The sequence below is a fragment of the Poecile atricapillus genome, chromosome 1 (genome assembly GCF_030490865.1).
Source record: "Poecile atricapillus isolate bPoeAtr1 chromosome 1, bPoeAtr1.hap1, whole genome shotgun sequence".
NCBI classification, from domain to species: Eukaryota; Metazoa; Chordata; class Aves; order Passeriformes; family Paridae; genus Poecile; species Poecile atricapillus.
Window position 1 is genome coordinate 30597300 of NC_081249.1, and position 19332 is coordinate 30616631.

A 19332-nucleotide genomic window follows, 5' to 3' on the forward strand; every position below is an offset into this window, starting at 1 on the left:
TTTCTGGTATGTTTTGTGTTGCTTAGAGAGGCCCAAATTGATCACGCTTTCCTAAATAAAGGAACTGTAAAAAAAAAGTGCCTCCCACTCTTCACACACTGAAGTGTTTTGTTTGCTGTGTAGACAGTTACAAGGTTGTGTTCAGAGCTCTTATCTGAATCACGAGCTTCTTGTTTCACAGAGGTGCCTCCTTACCAGATGGTGCTTTCAAGAAAGTAATTTTCTTGTTTACTCTGCAGCAATTGACTCTGCCTAAGTGCTGGCTTTGGCCAGATCTTTTCAAATATTTTCAGTATGTGCTAATTCTGTAGTGCAGAGGCTTCTTCATTTTATTGCTGAGAGTGTTAAGGGGTAATTTCTCTTGGAGAACGTGTACTAAAGCATCGGTAAGAGTTGATGTTCTTCCAGTTGTAAGACAGCCTGGGTTTACATCCCTTTTTTAGCAGCAATATCTGTTCCCCTTTAGACAGACAGCTGCTGATTGCAGTTTGCCTTTTGCTCAGCACTCTGTTCCTTCTGTGCCTGGTGCTGGAAAATCTCTTGGCACAGAGGAGTTAAATATTTCTGAGCTCTTGCTTGAGTCATCTGTCCCCGAGTGGGGAGTGGGTTTGCTTGCAAGCACGTATTGGTTTGGAGCTGCTCCTGGAACAGGAGCGCAGGGCTCACGTCCGACATGCGCTGCCTGGGCAGGGAGCAAGGCCAGTGCCCAGCACTGCAAACCAGAACACAGCAGCGAGGAGGGGCAGCACAGGGCTCGGGCAGCATTAGCACTGTCACTGTGCCTCCATTCATTCCAGGTGGGAGAAGGAATACAGGGAAAGCAGGGACGCTTTTGGCTCTGCCTCTGTTCATAAGCTGCGTGTGAGATTGTTCTCTGGCACAGGCAGTGCTTGGCACAGAAGAGATGTGTGTGTGTCCGCAGTGTGAAATCCTCTTTCCCACCCAAAATACACAGCTTCACACAAACTACCTGTTGGGAATGGTTCCTGAATTGTACAGATTTGAGGAACTGGGGAGGAAGAGGGTGTAACATTATCTGGAGTCCAGGGAAATACTAATATTTCATCTTTCAGCCTCTAGCACTGAAGAGACTTCCTAAGCCAGATGTGTGTGTTCAGAGCGCTCAGTTCATCTCACACCTTTATTTTTTATGGCACCATTTTGAGACTTCTTTGGCAAGGATGTCCACAGGCTGACTGGAGGGTGTGTAAAGGACTGCTTTTCATTTTGGACTGGGATTTTACTAGCTTCCCTTTGCACTCCCTAGCTCTTGCATTGGAAGATTGGAGGTAAACAACAGGGACTTGATCTTTGGGGGGCTCAGGTGGGTGAGGATGGGCTTGTGAAGGCAGATTTTTGGAAGAAGACATGGGCAGGTGGCCTTAACATCTCATAATTTCTTCCAATAGAGGAATTAAGAGACACCAACAGGAGGCACCAGGAGCTGAACAAGGAAAGGGATTGTTCCTCCAAGCCAGTGATCTTTCTTTTTTTTTTTTTCCCACTTCTGCTGCGCTGCTAGAGCTCTGTCTGACCAGAGAGTCCAGGATTAGTCTCTCACTTAGATCCCTTCTGTAATTTCTCAAGATCAGCCTTCACTGGTGTAAGCCTGAATGACTCAGCATTATCAAGAGAGTCCTGTGAGGGGTGGCTGGGGGAGCTGATGTTGTTTAGCCTGGAGAAAGGGAGGATCAGAGGAGCCTCTTTAGCTCTACTCTCCCTCCACTTTCTATCTACAACTACTCAAAAAGAACTTGTGGTGAAGTGGGGGATGGCATCTTCTCACAAGTAATAAGCAATAGCACAAGAAAAAACAGCCTCAGTTTTACATCAAGGAAGGCTTATATTAGGAAAAATTTCTTCACCAGAAGGGTTGTCAAGCATTGAAATGGGCTGCTTAGGGAGGTGGTAGAGCTGCCATCCCTGGAGGTATTTGAAAGACCAGCAGATGTGGTACCTGGAGACATGGCTTAGTAGTGAAATTGGTGGTGCTGGGGGGGTAAGAGTTAGGCATGTTGACTTCAAGGGTAATCTCCAGCCTAAAAGATTCTATTGTTCTATGGTTCATCCAAATGCTTACTTTCTGAAATCTTCTAAGTCTAGCAAGTCTTTGCTGAGTTTTCCTGTTCTTCTTTGCCTATACCTTTTCTGTCTCTCTTTCCTTTACTGGGATACAAGGAGCTCATGAGTACAGAGGGGAGCAGAGGGAGCCAGAAAAGAAGCCAGAACTTGGGTGTTTTTAGTAAGCCACCTCTCTGAGATCCCAGCCTGACTCACTGAACTCCATCACTCACTCCAGCCCCTCCTGGACAATGCAGGAGGTCATGGAGTTGTGTGTAGCTGTTGTTACGGTGTGCTGGTTTTGGCTGGGATAGAGTTGGTTTTCTTTGCAGTAGCTCATTTGGGGCTGAGTTTTGGATTTGTGCTGGAAACAGTGGTGACAACACAGATGTTTTAATTGTTGCTGAGCTGTGCTTACGCAGAGTGAAGGCCTTTCTTTCTCCTCACCCCACCACACCAATGAACAGGCTGGGGGTGCACAAGGGGCTGGAAAGGGACACAGCCAGGACAGCTAACCCCAAGTGACCAAAGGGATATCCTACACCCTGTGAACTCAGGATATAAAACTGGGGGAAGAAGGAGAAAGGGGCAGTTCAGAGTAATGACATTTGTCTTCCCAAGTCATCGTTATGTGTGATGGGGCCCTGCTTTTCTAGAGCTGACTGAACACCTGCTTGTCTTGGGAAGGGGTGAATGAATTCCTTCCTTCACTTTGCTGATGTGCTCTTGCTTTACCTATTAAACTATCTTTATCTGAACCAAGTTTTCCCACCTCTACCCTTCTGATTCTCACCCCCATCCCACCAGGAGAAGGCAGTGAGTGGCTGTGTGGTGCTTCATTGCTGTCTGGGGTTGAGCCCTGTTACACAGTACGCACACAAAACCTTTATTTTGGTTACCACTGGTTACCCAGCTCCCCTCATTGCATAACGTCTGACAGGAGCACCAGGTGACTTGTCACCCTATCTTCTCCCACCTCCACTCACCTCTTGGCTCTTACTCAGGTGAAAAGGCAGCTGCCTGTGCTGCACTGAGCCAGCCCAAGGGCTGTACCCTGACCCTAGCACTTCCAGGCACTATGGAGAAGGGCCCTACAGCAATCCTGTGTGCCATGCCATGCCCCACCAGCTCTATTGACAATAACTTTATACCTTCAGGGCTGTACAGATGCAGGTATTCTTCCCAGGCACATTTGTGCAGGAAGTTATTGCTTGTATGTTCTACACGCCTCTGGGAATTTTAGTACAATATTTATACTTTGGGAAAATTAGTATCTTTACTCCTGGGAGTCAGGAGTTCCCTGCAAGTTCCCAGAAGAAAATTAGGAAGAGCCCTATGAACCTGTTTGTATCCACACATGCTGCTCAGAGAAACTTGGTTCCTAATTTCTTCTGGAAAGAGGCACAGAGACTCCTTTTAATGCCTCATTTCTCTCGTTAAATTTTTAGATAGAAAACCCTGCCTGAGTGCAAAGTTGTGCCTCTGCTGTCAGCCACACCAGCACAAGGTGACTGAAACCAGCTACCTCTCCCAAGAGCTACTGGGAGGTAATTACATTATCCTGCCCCTGCTGACTGCTGGGACTGAACCATGACAACCACTGACAGAGACAGTGTTATGTTGCAACCACTACTTATTATTGTGGTTAAAATATACCCAGAACACATAAAACATGAAGTAATCCTTCCCATCATTCTAGAGGGCTCCAAGTGCTGCTGCCAGCTGGGACAACAACAGTGGGACTCTGTAAGGTCTCATGGCTGGAGTAACAGTCCTTCTCTTCATAAAGTTTTAACCTGCTTGGTGATTTCAGTAAGATTTTCCAGCGAGAGAGAAGCCTCAGTTCTTGTAGCTTTAGTGAAAAGTGGTGGCCACACAGAGGCCAGAGGCACTAATTCCAATTCATGTTCCTGCTGAGGAAAAATCTGCATTTTTAGAGATTTATTGATCAAGCAGAAGAAACAAATATTGAGAAAATAAGACAGATGGTTCTGAGAGCCCTGGGAATGACTTGTTTTAGTATTTATCTGCTGTGTTGTCTTTCTCCCTCAGAGCATGACTAATCCTGCAGTACACTGCAGGGGTCTGGCTGTTGTTCTGCCCAAGTGTGACCAGAACAGTGTTTGGCCTCTGGACTTGTGACTAATTCAGGATTTATTTTTGTAGGCTTCCAGGCAGGAACCTGATGATCCTGCCGTTGTACCCCTCCTGCCCCCTTAGCCAGACTACCATGGGTTTCCCATTATCCTTCTGCTGTGGGACATGGTGGTGCTTCTCTGACCAGCCTGTCTTGCCTGGGGTGCAGTGCCCTGGTGCTGGCCCTGTGCTGGTGGAGCACTTTAGCCAAGGAATCACAGGGATGCCATGCCTCAGCTTCAAGGAGAAGCCCACGTCTCAGACACTGGCCAGGACAATTGCATTACTATAAATGACCATGCATCACTTCAAGGAAAGGTAATTAAAGACCTGGATTAATGGCAAGACAGCTCAATCAAAAGCTGTGGGAGTAGTGTCACTGCCTTGGTGAAATGCTGACCCCTGGCTGTGCTGCTACCAGTCTACTGTTTCTGAAACTCGAGAAAGAGGTTTTGAGACCTATGGAAATTTGGAAATCATATTAAGTGATGAATCTCAAGAAGTAATTACAGAAAAAGTAAAACAAGCAAGATGAACAGCATTTTTTTTCCCTTCCTCCCCCATGTGAAATGGAAATGGAATATGGTTTCCTGGTGTGAAGCTTTAAGTACTCTGTGTCCCAGTTTCACAGTGCTCAGTACAACGTGTACAAAAAATAATATGAGTATGTTGTGGTTAGGCTGTTTATCAGCTATCTGCTTTAAGTATGTATTTCTATAAAGGTGTTGTTTTCACTATGAATTAGCTATATAAGTAAAGAAAATGAAAAAATTGTTACCAGTAAATTAAATTTCACAGGATCCTGAAAAGAAGCTGCAGGGGACAGTCAATGTCAGGAAGGTAATTTCCTGGGTTTTTTTCCCCATCCCTTTTTAAAGTATGACATAGTTTGGGGTGTTTTGGGGTGTTGGGGGGGGGGAGGATTATGCTTGTTTTAATAAATGGTTCCTGCATAAAGAAAGCAACTACAGTGTCACCTTGCAAAACTTGCCATGTCTCCTATCCTCTGCTGTAAATCCTCTGAATATGAGGTTATTGTGTAAAGTTGGCATCATTCAGCCATCATTCCATGCTAATACCTGCAACTGACAGCATGTTCCAAAAGTCCATTAACAAACCCTGGTTCACATTTCTAATGACTGCTCATTTCAGCCAAGTGTACTCCTTTTTATTTGCTCTTCATGGAACAGCTTGTTTTCTTACAAGTAAATGTAAGTTGTTACGTCTCTTCCATGATGTATATGGAAGGGGTGTTTATTCTTCCTTTTGCTACACATTATTCTGTTTGCAGTCCCTTCAGGCTCCCTGTGTGGTGGGGGGACTTTGATCCTTCACCTACTGCAGACGCTGACTGGTCAAAGCAGAGACTGCAAAAGCTTCTAGGCTCAGTTGTTGGTGTATGCTCTGCAGATTTCCCCTTCCATGTCCTCCAGCCCAACTGGAACTGTGCAGAATAATCATAATTTTCTTCTCCTTTTGCTGGCAGGAACAGGATAGCTTTTTCCCCTTCTCTGATGGTCAAAGCATCCCATCTCTTCATTAGATCATCTTCCAAGTTCCTGTGTCCTTAATATACATGCCTAGGAATGCACACTGTATTATATTCCAATATTTCCCCACTTGGATGGGACACACTCCTCTCAAGACTGAATCTTCCCCTTAATGGATCCCAGTGCCACTGGGATCATCATAAGCTCACTCTTTCTCTCTCTCTCTCTCTCTCTCTCTCTCTCTCTTTTTTCAGCATTTCCAGGTTTTTCTTCCTATCTTCCAGATAATTTTTGTTGCTATTTCCAAAATGTATTTTGCATTACTGAGTTTAATTTCCATTCAGTTCAGTCCTGTGGGTGTTCAGGCACATTATCCTTTTCCTCCTCTGTGCCAATGTCTTTCAGCTTTGTAAAACAGTTCCATGTTATGTAAACCTCAGAAGTTATTGAACAGGAAGGATTTCTCCCAAGACTAGCCATTGGGAAAAAAAGCACTAGGTATCTTTTCCCCATCTCCAGCCACATAATTCCTTTTCAGCTTGAGGCAAGGCTGAGAGAGCTGGGTTTGTTCAACCTGGAAAGGCTTTGGGGTGATCAAATTGCATCTTTCCAGGTACCTGAAGGATCTTACAAGAGAGCTGGAGAGGGTCTTTTTACAGGGGTATGAAGTGACAGGACAAGGGGGAAAGGCTTTAAACCAACAGAGAGTGCATTTAGATTAGATATGAGGAAGAAATTCCTTTCTGTGAGGGTGGTGAGACACTGAAACAGGTTGCCCAGAGAGGTGTTCCCTGAAGTGTTCAAGGTTGAATGGGGCTCTGTGCAACCTGGTCTGGTGGAAAGTGTCCCTGTCCACTGCAGGGGGTTGAAACTAGCTGATCTCTAAGGTCCCTCCCAACCCAAACCATTCTGTGCTTCAATGGAAGAGATATTCATGTCCTGTGTTTATTAATCCAGTCTTCCTGCAAAAAACCTACCAGTGCTCTAGCAGAGTGTAGATGAGACTCAGCTGCTTTGGCATAAAACTCAGGCTCCTGGCTTCAAGCCCTGCTGAATGCTAACTGCAGACCATGTGTCTGTCTACGACTTTGAGAAGCCACAGCAAGGGCTAAGCCCAAATCTAAAGTGGCACAACATGCAGCTGGAAACCAGAAAGAGGTAAGGTGCATAACATCCTGTGACACTAGTCCAAAACCATGTTTTGTGTCTCAAGTCAAAAGACAAATTTGTTAGCCCAGGAGTAGTTACTACTGACTGATTTTGCTCAAACAGATGTAAGGTCTTTAATTGGAAATACCAAAATCTGTCCATGACTTCTAGTTAGAGTAGCACACTTAATTAGTAAACCTTGAGCCCATCCATTCATTTTTTAAATCAACTCTTCCTGTTCAATATATGTACTATTTTCCTTTCTAACTTAAAAGATCTGGTACACTAAAATCAGGGATCTAGTTATAAAATTTGTTAAGGGAGAAATTGTTTCTTCTTTTATTGAGTTACAAATGTATTAGAAATGCCTAAAAACAGATCCAAAATTACCAGGTTAAAACAATGTGAATTAGAAAAGATTTTAGAAATATCCACAAGAGGTCACTGTTATCATTAGCAATAGATAAACAGAACTTGAGGGCCGAGCATCCTTTCTCCCTTAGAGGAAACATAAGGTCGTTCAGAATAAATGTTCCCCCAATAATATCTCTTTCATCTATCTTACAAAACAAAACCACTGAGATAATAGTCTGATATTCCTAAATTAGTCCTAAGAACCCTAGATTTTTAAGAAACTAAAGCTATTCAACCTTTTCCTTGTCAAAAAATGACCTTTGCAAATCAATTAAAATATTGGAAGGTTTTACAGGGATGTGCACACTGTTTAGTTTATGGTTTCCCAGGGTACTAAAGCAGAAAATATAAAAAACTAAGCCTCAAAATTTTGTCTTTCTTACGTTGGTAGAGGATGGCAATCTCCCTTGGGGGAGAAAGGGGTGAAAAGCTGGGGCCTTATCTTAAAAGGCATGCAGACAGGGGAAAATGTGTGAAAATTCCAGCAGAAGTAAAAGCACCCATCTTTTAATCTTACAATACAAGATCCATAGATTTCTTTAGGTTATATGAAATAGTAACCTGATACCCTTAAATTTGGTAGTTAAATAAAGGACATTTTTGCACTGGGACTTCCAGAATGCCAAATTTTCAATCCCATAGAAATACAGGGGCTGCCTGTAAATTCCACCATGCCAAACACAAAGGGAGAATAGGATCCATGTTATTCAAGCATTCCTCTTTTTCAACAAAATTGCTTTCTCTTACCTTGAAAGAATCACTGAAAAGCACCATATTTGAATGATTACGATGCAGACAAAGGTGCCTTTCCTTTCTAGGTCCTCACATGAAATGGAAAAAGAAAGTAGAGAGGTCACCATAATGTGCTATAGACAGTAATTCATAGCAGCAGCGTTGCCTACTTAGCGTGATTGCTCCAAAGTATTCTGCTGTCCAATGGAGGCAGTCATTCCTCACAAAAACAGCAGTCTGCTTCCTCAGAGGGAAACAAACAGGATGGAAAGGGCAGAGGGATATTACTTTAGGACAGATGCAGATCAAATGAAGCAGTGCTTTGACTCGGGCCTTCTGCCCAAATGACAGTGTAACTGCTGTGTTAATGGAAACCCTGGAGGTGGAATGAATATGGGCCTTTCTCTGGGCAGGCAGTCGCTGGACCAGAGTAATTCTATACTGTGATTGAGGCGCAGATGACAAGAGACAAAAATAGACTTTGCTTTTTTTTCAGCATCAATTTTGAGCCTGCTTAAATAAAATCTTCCATTCTGCTCCTTATTGCTCCTTAATCTCTGGGCAAGTTGGTCCAAGAGCATTTCTAGTCCACACCTCTCCTGACCTTCTCTACCTGAGCAAATTTGCTATAATAACTGTTACAGAATACATCATCTCCCAATGGTTGCTTGGGAGTAGTTCTCACTAGGTCATGCTAGTTGAAGGAAAGCCACTGTATTTCCAGAGGGTAGTGATTGGAAATTGGATTCATGGGAAATAATCTTTTCCAGGAAAGCAGAGACCCCTGATGAGCCATTCTAGAGCACCTATTGTGGGATGTTTGTTTTGGAACAGCTATTCTGGTCTAAAAAGGCCAGAGGATTACCAGATAACCTGTGGTGTTCACACACACCCACACCCTGCAGCTGGCTGGGAGTGTGCAGTTGTGCACCTATCTACACAATTATGTGGATGTATTACGTGGCCAGGCACTGTGGTGTGTGGCCCTTCTTGATCACAAAAGATGCATTCTGTATGCAAGGGGAAATGTTGGACAAATGTATTTTTTTCGTATCACATAATCATAGAATTGGTAAGATTGGAGAAGACCTTTAAATTCATCAAGTCAAACCACTACCCTTGCACCACCATGTTCACTAAACCACGTCCCTGCGTGTTATATCCATGTGTTTTTTGAATGCTTCCAGAGATAGTCATTCCACCACTTCCATAGGCAGCCCATTCCAATGCCTGGCAACTCTTCCGGTGAAGAAATTTTTTCAGATATCCAATATAAAGCTTGACTGGCACAACCTGAGGTTTTTTCCTCTTCTCCTGCGACTTGTTACTTGGGAGAAGATGTCAACCCCCACCTCAACACAGCCTCCTTCCAGGCAGTTGTAGAGAGTGGTAAAGTCTCCCCTGAGTCCCATTTTCTCCAGGCTAAACAGCCCCAGCTCCCTCAGCCACTCCTCACAGGTCTTGGGCTCCAGACCCTTCACCACCTCCATTGCCCTTCTCTGGATGTGTTCCAGCCCCTCAATGTTCCTCCTGAATTGAGGGGCCCAGAACTGGACACAGAATTTGAGGTGTGGCCTCAGCAGTGCTGTGTCCAGAGGGACAATCCCTGCCCTGCTCCTGCTGGCCACACTACTGCTGCTATAGGCCAGGGTGCCATTGGCCTTCTTGGCCACCTGGACACACCCTGGCTCGTGTTCAGCTGCTGTGGACCAGCACCTCCAGGTCTTTGTCCCCTGGACAGCTTCCCAGCCTTTCTTGCCCCCAGCCTGTAGTTCTTTCCATGGTTGTTTGTGACCCAAATGGAAGGCACAGCAACATACAATTTGGATCATCTCATGGCTAGAACTGGATCCTCTCAACCTGGGATGCAACACAGTCATGAAAGAGGGGGAAAAAAAAATAGGTTGTTAGCAGGCAATGCATTAAATAGACCAAAATAATTCACAGACAAGCTCTTTTCACATTATAGTTTCAAATAATTCAGGCAAAATTCAGGCATTATTGTCATTTCTCAACCCATTATGATTTGGCCCTTGGCTGTAAAATATAAGGCTGCCTTTGTGATTGAGGTGGGCAACTTCAATTTCTCCTCAAGTATCTTAAAATCTTTAAACCTCTCTTTTGACAAAGATTGTTGGTATATCTGACTTTTTCCTTTGTATAAAGCACTATTACAAACTGTCTGCCACTATAATTACTTGACAGTGGCATGAAGTATGGCTTGTTTGTGGCTTGCTTGTGAACAATTTTTGCAGTTGACGGAAAGCACAGCAGCATCTGAGCCCAGGCATTGAAGAGGTAGAACCTATGAGTGAGAGAGAAGCAGGGATGGAAGCACAGCAGAGAGCTGGAAATCTTTTTGTGGTGGTTTTCCTGTGGGAAGTGGAAAAAAAGTTCTCTTGAAACACAATTAAGTGAAAGGCAAATGCTAAAATTGGTGCTTTGAAAAATGAACGCAGACCTTTCTAGGCCATCTGTTTCCTAAATCTGGGAGGCAATCCAATCTGGAAGCATGTTCCCAAACACCTTTCATGATCAGCAAGGGGTTTCTCCCACCCAAAGCTGAAATTTTTTCCAGGAGTAGGTGCCCTGTAGTGTTCCCAAGCTAATCGTATTACCTTAGATGATATCTAAAGAACAAGAACTTGAGTGACTTTTTTTTCTGATTCAGCTTTAGTTACTATAAGGAAGGGTAATCTGTGGGGTGCACTCAGATATACCTTGTGATTGAAATCCACATCTGTGACACAGTTTGATTCACACTACTGAATATTAGAAAGGCAACATTCATGATAGTGATCAATATATGTGCTGCATATAACAATGGCAGTTCAGGTAATTAGGAAGGATGCCTAGAATGAAGCTGGCATTTGAAACCTGCAGGTTTCCCTTCAGAGAAAGGCATAAAGGAGTAAAGCAGGAGGAATTAGCACATTTGGCTTTCAAGCCCTGTGGAAAAATCCTCTTTGCCAGTGGCAGAGGTGCTATCAATCAGAGGAGGAAAAGGATGCTGCCTTTGAACCTCTTTGCTTTCTTACCTCATAGAGCTTTCAATCATATCAAATGAGGGACGTTGGCAAGGATGTGTGTGCACACAACAACAGCAGGTAAGGGCATTGTAGCCACCAGAAAGAAAGATTTCTTCATTCAGCCCTTGTAATCCTTGGGCAGGGCTTTATTTAGATGTTTCTAATTACCACAGTATGTTTAAATAGATACCCAGAGTAATCAGCAGGGAGCAACAGCTCTCCTCACTGCCTGGCAGGGCTGATGATGACAAGGGTCATGTAATGGCTTAATATGATGCCACTTAATATCCTACTTAAGCAGTGTAATTATGGAGTTTATTTGATAGAGCAAGAAGGTTTATCTCCTGCAGAAGGCATGAATGAGATTGCCAGATGCAGGTGCTGCTGCATTATAAGATTCATTTTTTATCTTATATAGTTTTTACAGCCTTGTCCACTTGGGTGATTTTCATTTTCTAAATCCAACGCAGTCTGTCTCTTCAGTCTGTCTCAGTGGTGCCCCTGTATAAATAAGCCACTTTCCTCTAGTAGTTGGCAGCTCTCATTACAAATATTTTCTGCCAGCTGCTCTTGGAAGATTTCTTTATTTTAGCTTTTCACCACAAAATGGAGATCTCAGACACTCATCCCATGTTTTAACGTAGTATGCCTCAAAGGAAGTGATTCAGTCTTTGTATACAGTCTTGGTCGACAGCAAAGTTTTCATGCAGAAACATAAAAAAGAGATTTATGTAACTAATATAACACTGAAAACAAACAAGCCCTCCAACCAAGTTCAAAGCACCAGGTTAACGCGTACTTTCTAAATAAATATGGTGCTTTCAAGTCCGTCTAGACCTCATGATCTAAATCTTGAGATGCTCAAAAGAACTGAGGGGGAGAGGGGGGAGGCTGTGCTAAAATTTCAGAGCCGTTGCGGATTTTCTGTAAGAATTCGCAAATGCTGAGCTCTTGCCACATCTTCTGAAGGACTGTAACAGGAGAGGAGGGTGCCTGGCATTGAGGGCAAGGGCAAGGCCCTCTGGGGAAGTGTACCCCCATCAGTGCAACACTGCTTCCTGCAAAAAATACTGAAACAAATAATCTGACACCTGGAAGGGAGCAGGGAAGGAGTAGCTGCCAATGTAGGCTTGTCAAGCCAGTCTTATTTCTTTATGTGACAGGGTGACAGATCTCGCTGACAGAAGCAAATGCATGTCTGGTCACGGCGTCTCCCGCAGAGCGCTCACAGGCAAGTGCAGCAAGTGTGTGGTCTAGACAGATCTACTGCATGGTGGGCACAAAACAGCCTGGAAAACATTACTCAGAAAGTAACAGCGATTAACTCATTATCAAAATGGAAGTTTTGATCAAGAAGGGCTCAGTGGGAGCCGCTGTGGCCCTGTGATTGCTCAGAGTCCTGGGCAGTGCAGCCAGCAGTGCCGATGAGGGACTCGAGAATGAGACTGGCACATTTACAGACAGCAGCAAGGAGTGAGCACCTCAGTGGTGCTTGGGGTAGGCTTCAAAAGGCTTGATGTATTTCAGAGGAAAAAAAAAAAAAAAAAAAGACAATTTAATGCAATCTAAAAGGAAAATGTCCAAAGTCTAAATGCCAGAGAGGGATCAGCTCTGCAAATAAACAAATCTATAAAAATAATTAAAAATCTAATGGACTGGTTGTTGAAAGTGAGTCTACTGTGTCATGCTGTAGTAAAAATGATAAATTCATGTTCCTACATGTATATAAGAATTTGTAAAATAATGCTTCCGCTCTGTTCAGCTCTGGCATGGGCTCAGCTGGAAGGCTATGTCAGGTTTGTGGTACTGCACTTGATGAAAGGTGAGACCCAAGAAGAAACAATGCAGAAGAGACCCCTGGAAAAGGAAGAGACAAAAAAGCAGGATCTGTTTCTCAGGTTTGAAAGACATGGGATTGGTTTAGCCTGAGGAGAGACAGATAATCCACCCTTCATGCCTCTCCTGGAGGAGACAACGGAACCAATGTTACAGCATAGATGGTAAGGTTAGACATAATATAAGCCTCCCTTGCTGAGGCAGGAGACATTGTCAGGCCTCATTACCAGTGGCTGAAGGAGAGCTGAGTCAGGAATCTTTGTGGAGCAGCCCCCATGCAGCAGACACGACGTGTCGGAGGGTGGTGGTAGGTGACCCTTCAAGGAGGGCAGCCAGATCTGCTGGAGTGACCCAGCTGCTGCCAGGACCCACACATGGGCTTAGACAGCCATAGCTTTGCTGAGACTGGTGGTCAAGGTGGTCACCCTTCTTCCAGCTCTTAAACTCCCCTTGCTCCCTCTGCTAAATGATGAGAAAAATAATGGAAAATGCTACTGAAAGGCATAAAGTCATTCTTGGAACCTGGGAAGTGTATGCAAGTGACCTTGATGTGCTGCCTGCCTGGCATGTGCCTATGTACACATGCCTTTACCTTGAGGTCAGTGGGACAGTAACCTGTGTTTGGGTCAGCACTTCTCTTCAAATTTCTGTGATATTTAGCTGTATGTTACTCAAATGGCACAGTTAAAACAAGGTGTTATTTTACCAATGCTATTTAAAGTACTGAGTCTTCTGGAAAAACCAGTGAGTTGTGGGCTGTATGGAGTCCCGTGGTTTGAAATTCTCAGAGATATGTAGGTATCTTGTGGTGAGCTGAAGTGCAGGGCACTAACATCTAACCTTTCTTTAAATAGGTAGTCTCTTGCTTTGCTTCCTGTCTTCCCTCTAGTACAAGGGCATGGCACAGTCACCAGACATCTTAGGCTTTAAAAGAAAATGAAATGAAATGAAATGGAAATGAAAATGAAAATCAATGAAAAGACCCTGCTACCATTCTTACCTCAAGGAGAAACAGCTTTTTGTCCCTGGGGAGAACACAGGTTTGTGACAAACTAAGGGGAAGGACATCCCGCTCTGCCTGCCAGCTTTTGAAAGCCGTATCATGACCTCTCAGCTGGCACAACCAAGGAACTGGCTCTCTTCATGTCCACGGGGAATTAAGGCTGGCTGAAGGAACGTAGAAAATCTGAAGTGATTCAGACAAGCATGACTCAGCCACCCTGTCACAGTAAGTTTATAATGCTGAGGAAGAAATTTACTCTTGAACATATTTTAATTGACACACCAGATAATATACACTGAAAGAATATCTTTCAAAATAAAAGATGACAGACTTTCAACATCTGGTCTAATTCCCTGCAACTATACTAGCAGATGTAAACTGTTATGTGTTCCATTAGCAAATATCCTTCCTTTATTTCCTTTTTCTAAGTATATGAATGCAGATGTATGTATTTTTATTGCAGCTATAATAATCTAACTTAATTTTATATATTCATGCTTGAATTCTGGATTTAAGCAAAAACTGCTCATGGTGCACAAAATTCTGCCTGCTGAAATGGCAACGAGTTTTGCTAATTGCTTATGTGAGGCTAGGATTTTGCTCAATGAGATTATTCATGTCTTGGGAGTTTCCAGAAGCAGTATAAACTGTGAGTCTGAAGCTTAAGTTGTGTTTATAGGCACCATAATTGCACCAGAAAAATTCTGGGGTTTTTGTTGTTGTTGTTGTGGAGCTTATTTGCATTTTTCCTTCTGGAGCTGATTGAATGAGGGCTGCTTATGAGCCCTTATTTTGGCTGTCTCACGGTGATCAGAGAATGACAGAGTAGAAGAGCTGTGCCAGCTTCACTCGCTGCATCCTGTCCCATGAGCCCTCAGGGAGGCTTTACAGGGATCCAAGAGGGGCTCCCAAGGCAAGGCACTCAGGCCAAGGAAGAAAACCTGCCAAACTGCTGGTTCAGATTTTTAATTTAATTTTAATTTTAATTTTATTTTTTCCTGCCTGCAGGAGTTCTTCACAAAGAAGATTCCCAGTTTTGGCTGCCCTTAGACCTGCCAGCTCGCTGGTCTGGTGCACACCACCTAATCCCTGTCAGTCCCAAAAGCTGACTTCGCACAGACCTACCATTTCTGGCTCATTTTCACATGGGTAGCTCAGCTGGTAAATTCAGGGGATAGTAACATCCAGCAAAACTGTACTGGCAAATAGTGGGGACTGGTTACCTTAGCCACTGGAGCAGAACCATCTGGGACAGGACGTATCACATCCTGTGATACCACTGCTCACTACAGCCAGTGTTAAAATCCCTGCTTTTATTGACCACACAGAATTGTTTTGGCAGGGCATTGCTCAAAGCGTCTAGCACAGCATCTTCCCAGACAAAGTGTGCTAATGGAGTGGGAGGGGGAAGCCAGCCTCCAAAACAGCAGTAGGCTGTCAACAGACACATCATAGTGCTCATTCATCCAACATCAGCCTCTCCAAATATCTGAGTTACAAAGTAAGCTTTGAAGCCAGCCAGGGAGGTAAAAATTGAAGGAGATGAGAAATTTGCATCTTTTTGTGCATTCAGTCAAAACTGCTCCTGAAAAAACACATAAAAGCCCCTAACCATTATGGATTTGTATATGTAGATTTAGTTCTTCAGCTGCTTTACAGTAAGACAGAGGAACCTGTCAGCAGAAGCACTGTCACTGTGTTCCATTACCATGTATTTATTTACATGACTATCAGAGACCAGCCACTTAAATAAATCATTGTTAGGGAAGTGGTCTACTTAAAGAATGTGCGGCCCATTCACCCATAAAACACTAATTATCACAGCAGCACCTCTCCAATGAATCACTGGTAATGAGACACCATTATGGAAAGTATCAATTTTCAGTGCAACTCAGCCACACTGTATATGGTCAAGTAATTGTACTGAAGTGCCTAACAAATAAAACTTCTCCATGAAAGTTCATCGCTCTCTGAGCAAAATCATTTTCCAAGGGGGCTTAGCAGGTTTTTTGTTATTCATAAGAGCAAATAACACTTTGGCCTATGTGTTGCTTGTTGGTCTTAGGAAACCTGGATAGATTACTTAAAACAAGAGAACATCTGTCCAAACCTGTCATCATCAGGTATGAGGTCACATTTGTGCTTCCTACCAGGAGGGAAGAAGATTTACAAGGCCTTTGAACAGAATGACAGAATGACAGCATGACAGAATGACAGAATGACAGAATGGGAAAGGTTGGAAGGGGTCACAGTGGGTCATCTGGTCCAATCTCCTGCTCAAGCAGCATCATCCCAGGGCATAGGATTGCCTCAAATGGTTCTTGAACATCTTCAGTGATGGGAAACTCCACAACCTCTCTGGACAATCTGTGGCAGTGCTTGGTCACACACTTAGTAAAGAAGTTCTTCCTCATGCAATGTGATTTTATGATGTGGATATGCAATTGAAAATACTGTCTGTTTGATATTTCTGTCCGCTTCTTGGTAGCATCTAGAGGCAGTGTACCTTTGTCATGAAGCAGACAAAACAGGTTTTTCAGACTTCCTGAAGGCCTTCATAAGACTCCCTCAGGAGCAAATTTCCGTACACTGAGGGGCAGAAGAGGCAGTTTCATATAGGTGTAAAATAAGGCAGGGCTTCCATTCATGCAAAAAAATCCCAAAATTGCTTTCTCTGAAAAGCAGGTATCTATCTCAGATGTTCTGTGAGTCAAGAGTCTCTTCTCTGAAGCAGATGCTCTACATCTCTGCCCTGACAGCTCGCATTACAGAGAATCAGGTCATTGCCAGAGCTCATTGAAACCTTCAGGTTCATTTTAGTGGAAGGAGATAGTGTCTCTTGCTGCAAAGTGTCTAGAAGAGCTAGAAGGAAATCTGCACAGCAACGTATCTCCCTATATTCCTTTGGAAAGAGAATAAGTGAGAGGACAAGTCATGTCTGTGCAGGGCTCAGGAGGTGACAGCCTCAGGCAGTAACAAGTTCTCAAAGCAGGTGCCTTGGCAGCGTATCAGGTAACCTCCAGTGCTGCTAGCAGAGCTTTCCAGGCTGTGGAAGTAGGCAGAAAGGGGAAAGTCAGTGCTGGTGTTAAGCCAGGGAGCTTTTTACACCATGTGAGGCTGTGGTGTCATGATGCCCAAAGCTGGACAAAGATACTGTTCTGCCAACAAGTTCTAGAGACTGGCTTCCTCCTAAGTACATCAGCTGATAATCATGGGTAGCACTTAGCATGGGGGCTCTGAATAAGAGAACATATACCACGGTTTTTCTCATTCTTGATCTCACTGAAGGCCTGTTGTAAAAGCTATTCAACGATGAGCACATGGCATCAGTCAATAGAAGGGATTAAATACTTCCTCCTGTCTGCTCCAGCTGCAGTGCCTGGTTTAATTTTGAATGCATTCTTGCAGGGGTATGGATGTGGGAGAAGCCCTCTGAGGACCACAGCTGCACACTCACACACATCACAGTTCTGTTTGTCTCACATATATAGATATATTTCCCAAAAAAACGCAGTTTTCCTGGTTGATCCCTGTGGGCTGTCACTAGCTAGACAATTTTACTCATTTTTGCATTTCCAAGAGAATCTCCTAGTGCCTGTGGGATGCATTTACATAGCCATGCACTACTTTTATCTTACAACATCTACATGAAGTAGATTATTTTGGAGGTTTGCTCTTGTGAGGGATCCACCGCTGCCTGGGATGTGGTTGGGAACAAGACAGCAGGGCATTTACATCCTTCTCTTTCCTTAAGCAGCTGTCTCTTCTTGGTTCTCTTGTGTGAACTCAAATCTCCCAGCTCAGGTGTTCACTGCAAAATAGCTTTTTGCTTTCTTCTCTGACATGTGACTGTGACAAGGATATAGGCATATCATAAGAGGATAGGTATTGCATATTTTCCAGTTGGAATGGGCACTTAGTGGGCATGCTGCCTGCTTCATGCCAGAACAGTGCAGGCTTGTGAGTGGGATTTTATGGGGCCTGATTTACTACAGATTTGTTTATCATGGATACAAGCAGCTGGCATGAGGCTGGAGTGGCGGGTGCTTGTTCTCCAGCGCTAAAGGCTCTGTGGCTGCAGGCAAAGCAGACCCACAACTCTCACCCAAGTCCTGTTCTTGGGTGCTGCCCTTATTGGCTGCTTAATTGCTGCTGCCAACGTGTAATTCAAAACCACTGGTAGGCAGCTCTGGTTTTGGCAGGACAGGAGCCTCCTCTGATCCATGAAACACTTCTGTCTGTTGACTCCACGCGTCAGGTTTCTCCCTGTGGAAAGCTCAAGGAGAAGCGGATGTGCACTTTGTGGGTTGGTGTATTTTGAACCTTCATTTCTCAAATAACTGCCCCTTGTCAAGTCTGGATCTGGTCCAGGGAACAAGACTTACCCCCACATTCTTAAAAAATATTGTATTCCTTTTTTTTTTTGAATTGTACACCCAAGTGAGCTATAAACAGAGAGTAACTGCCATCCACAAGAACAAAGGGTTTGCTAAGCAGTGATAAATAATAAATTGCCTGGGAAAAAATGCATCCTGTACCTTGGGTTTTATTTTGCTTTGGCTTAGCACAATTTCCACAAAATTTTTGCAATCATGCTGCCATTATCTTTTCATGATGGAGGCCCTAGGAACTTGTCCAGCCCACAGCGAGAGCCCTTTATGTACCTGCTAATGTGCTGGTTCACAGACAGACAGAGGAGGAGGCTGATCTGAATAGCAATCAGATGCCAGCGTACACCGCCTCTCTACAAGAACTGTGGACATTAATAATGTCTCTGGGGAGTGGCTGCAGCTGTAATAAAGAAAAGATATCTGCAGTGTTTGCACAGCTCTCTTCATTCATCCTGATATGTAGTGAAGTGTGATAATAAGGACTTTACAAAATCTGGCTGTCAGTCTGGGGGGGAGATTCGTCATGGGGGGAAAAAGACGGAAGAAACATTTGTTTCTGCAAAGCATAGTTGAAACACAGAGATATTCATAAAAATGACCCTCTTTTATTTTGTGCTTTTTGGTTTTTGGGGTTTTTTAGGGAGGGGTTGGTTATTTTTTGTACATAAAACAAGGGTCACAACACGGTCATTTCTGAGTATAACCTAAGAAGTTTTGATTTGGAGCTCTGACTGGAAAAATGTCACATCACAGGCCTGCATGCACACTTTAATTCTCCATCCACAGCAACAGTTGTGATTAAAGCAAGTTCAGAAAAAATAATTGCTTTTCCTCTGAAAGCCCAGATACAACAACAGATCAGTTACATGGTGAAAAACTGGCTATCTGGTAGTTTTGAAAATATTATAGACCAGTTTCTGTGAATGCAGCTTGTCCTGAATCAGGACAAAAAATCATTTGTGCTTCCTCCAAGCCATCAGGAGCTAAGTATGAGTGAGTACACACAGGATAAGCACGGTGAATTTGCACTGCTGCATAACCTCCCGGAGCTTCAGGAGCTGCTCACCTTCACAGAGCAAAGCAATGCTTCA